Source organism: Cicer arietinum, chromosome 5 (genome assembly GCF_000331145.2).
Source record: "Cicer arietinum cultivar CDC Frontier isolate Library 1 chromosome 5, Cicar.CDCFrontier_v2.0, whole genome shotgun sequence".
NCBI lineage: Eukaryota > Viridiplantae > Streptophyta > Magnoliopsida > Fabales > Fabaceae > Cicer > Cicer arietinum.
In genome coordinates, this window is record NC_021164.2 from 45038061 (window position 1) to 45041021 (window position 2961).

Consider the following 2961-nt stretch of genomic DNA (forward strand, 5'->3'; position numbering starts at 1 on the left):
CTTCCATATCTTCGTCACCATCAATGTCATCGACAGAATTATCAGATGATTCATCGAAGTATGTTTCATCCTCTTCACTATAATCACTTAAATCTTCCTCGTTGATACCATGTAAGACACTAAGGAGAAGATCGCATTGTGGACTTCTTGGAGGAGATTGATGATGGAGTTGAAAACTTTCTGGATGAGTTTGTTCTAATTGGGTAGAATATGGTTCGTAGTGTTGTGATGGAGGATAGTGTTGTGACGGAGGATAGTGTTGTGATGGTTCACAGTGTTGTGGTTAGGGGTGGGAATAGGCCAGGCCAGGCCAGGCTTTGAAAGGCCTGAGCCTGGCCTACGATGAATTTTTTAGGCCTAAGCCTGGCCTACGGTCTATCATAGGCTTTTTTTTCGGCCTGAGCCTGGCCTACGGCCTATCATGGCCTGGCCTGTAAGCCTATTTAAAAGCCTTATTCGCATTAAAATATTTAAATGTTATATTTTATATTTTTGTTTTAAATAGGCTAAATTAGGCCTTTATATACAAGGAAAACTAATAAAATTATAATAAAATCTAATAAAATTATAACTAACAAGATTGTAATGCAACAACTTTCCCATAAAACAAAAAGAAAAAAACAAAATGAATTCATAATTAACAAACTCTAAAAAGTCCTTCAAAAATTACAAATAAAACCAAATGAACCCCATAAACAGTTACACATATCATCCAACAAAACACATTCAAAGTCCAATGAATTACAAAAAAATGATATCAAATCTTCAAGGTGATTTGTATCTCTTGTTTATCAACCTTCAAAAACAAAAGAAAAAATACATATATGATAGACACTTAACTAAAAAGTAATAAATAAATAAATGAGCAAATTTTAAAAAAAAAAAAGAATAAATACTACTTGATAAAAAATATTAACCTTTGATTTTTTCTAACAAACTCAAATTATTACCTCTAAACAAATCATCTCAAACAAACTCATATTCAATACTAATAATAAACAATTAGGGTTTTCAAGTTTTATATACTACTAATATATATGAAGATAACAAATAACTAGTATTGATTTTTATAAAATATAAAGGTAACAAATTTTGGTTTAAAAGATAAATTTTTCATTGAAACGCACATATTATTATTTGTCAAACAAATACTCTCAAACAAACTCAAATTATTACCTCTAAACAAATTCTCTCAAACAAACTCATATTCAATACTAATAATAAACAATTAGGGTTTTCAAGGTTTATATACTACTAATATATATGAAGATAACAAATAACTAGTATTGATTTTTATAAAATATAAAGGTAACAAATTTTGGTTTAAAAGATAAATTTTTCATTGAAACGCACATATTATTATCTATCAAACAAATACTCTCAAACAAACTCAAATTATTACCTCTAAACAAATCCTCTCAAACAAACTCATATTCAATACTAATAATAAACAATTAGGGTTTTCAAGTTTTATATACTACTAATATATATGAAGATAACAAATAACTAGTATTGATTTTTATAAAATATAAAGGTAACAAATTTTGGTTTAAAAGATAAATTTTTCATTGAAACGCACATATTATTATCTATCAAACAAATACTCTCAAACAAACTCAAATTATTACCTCTAAACAAATTCTCTCAAATAAACTCATATTCAATACTAATAATAAACAATTAGGATTTTCAAGTTTTATATACTACTAATATATATGAAGATAACAAACAACTAGTATTGATTTTTATAAAATATAAAGGTAACAAATTTTGGTTTAAAAGATAAATTTTTCATTGAAACGCACATATTATTATCTGTCAAACAAATACTCTCAAACAAACTCATATTCAATACTAATAATAAACAATTAGGATTTTCAAGTTTTATATACTACTAATATATATGAAGATAACAAATAACTAGTATTGATTTCTATAAAATATAAAGGTAGCAAATAAATAATATTGCTTTTTTATGAATAATATGTTGCTTACATACCTGATGTGTAATAGGGCAATGAAAATTAGAAAGAAAAAAAGAGGGAATGAAGTAAATAATATATATATATATATATATAGGCCGGCCTGTCAGGCCTAATAGGCTTTTTTATAAGCCTGAGCCTGGCCTATTTAATTAAATAGGCTTTAAAAATAGCCTGAGCCTGACCTTTTTATTAAACAGGCCAGGCCAGGCCAGGCCCTATGTAGGCCAGGCCATAGGCCCCTGACGGACGGTCTGGCCTATTCCCACCCCTAGTTGTGGTGGTTCATAGTGATGTGATGGTTCATAGTAATGTGATGGTTCATAGTGTTGTGATGGTTCATAGTGTTGCGATGGAGAATATAAGTCGGGTTGGTAAGGTATGTTTGATGTTGATGGTTGATCAATGTTTGTTGATGGAGGAGCAGACTCAAAGGTAACATATAACTCGATGGTGCCGAGTTGTGACCACTGTGCATAAACATCAAAAATCAACTCAACATCTTCATCGTCGCAAATATTCATGAGTTCAAACCTTGTTGTATTTTCACCAAAGAACACAAGGTGTCGATAAACTATATCACTTATCGTGATGTTGTCACCGAGCTGTAATTTTTTTCTAATGACATTCTTTAGACGAGCAAGGTTGCTTCCTGAATGTACTTTGAACGCCTTTTTATAGTCACTTACGAATGTTTTTCCTTCAACTCCATCAACAATTGAACCATTGTAATAAACAATACAAATTACTTGTTGAGCAGCCATGACTAAATGATTGATTGAGTATGAAATGGTAAAAGGTGTGGTGAGAAGGTATGGTAAGATAGAAGGTGTGGTGATAAGGTATGGTGAGATATAAGGTGTGGTGAGAAGGTATGGTGAGATAGAAGGTATGGTGAGATAGAAGGTGTGGTGAGAAGGTATGATGAGATAAAAGGTATGGTGAGATAGTCTATTTATAGAGAATTATGCCTTGCAAC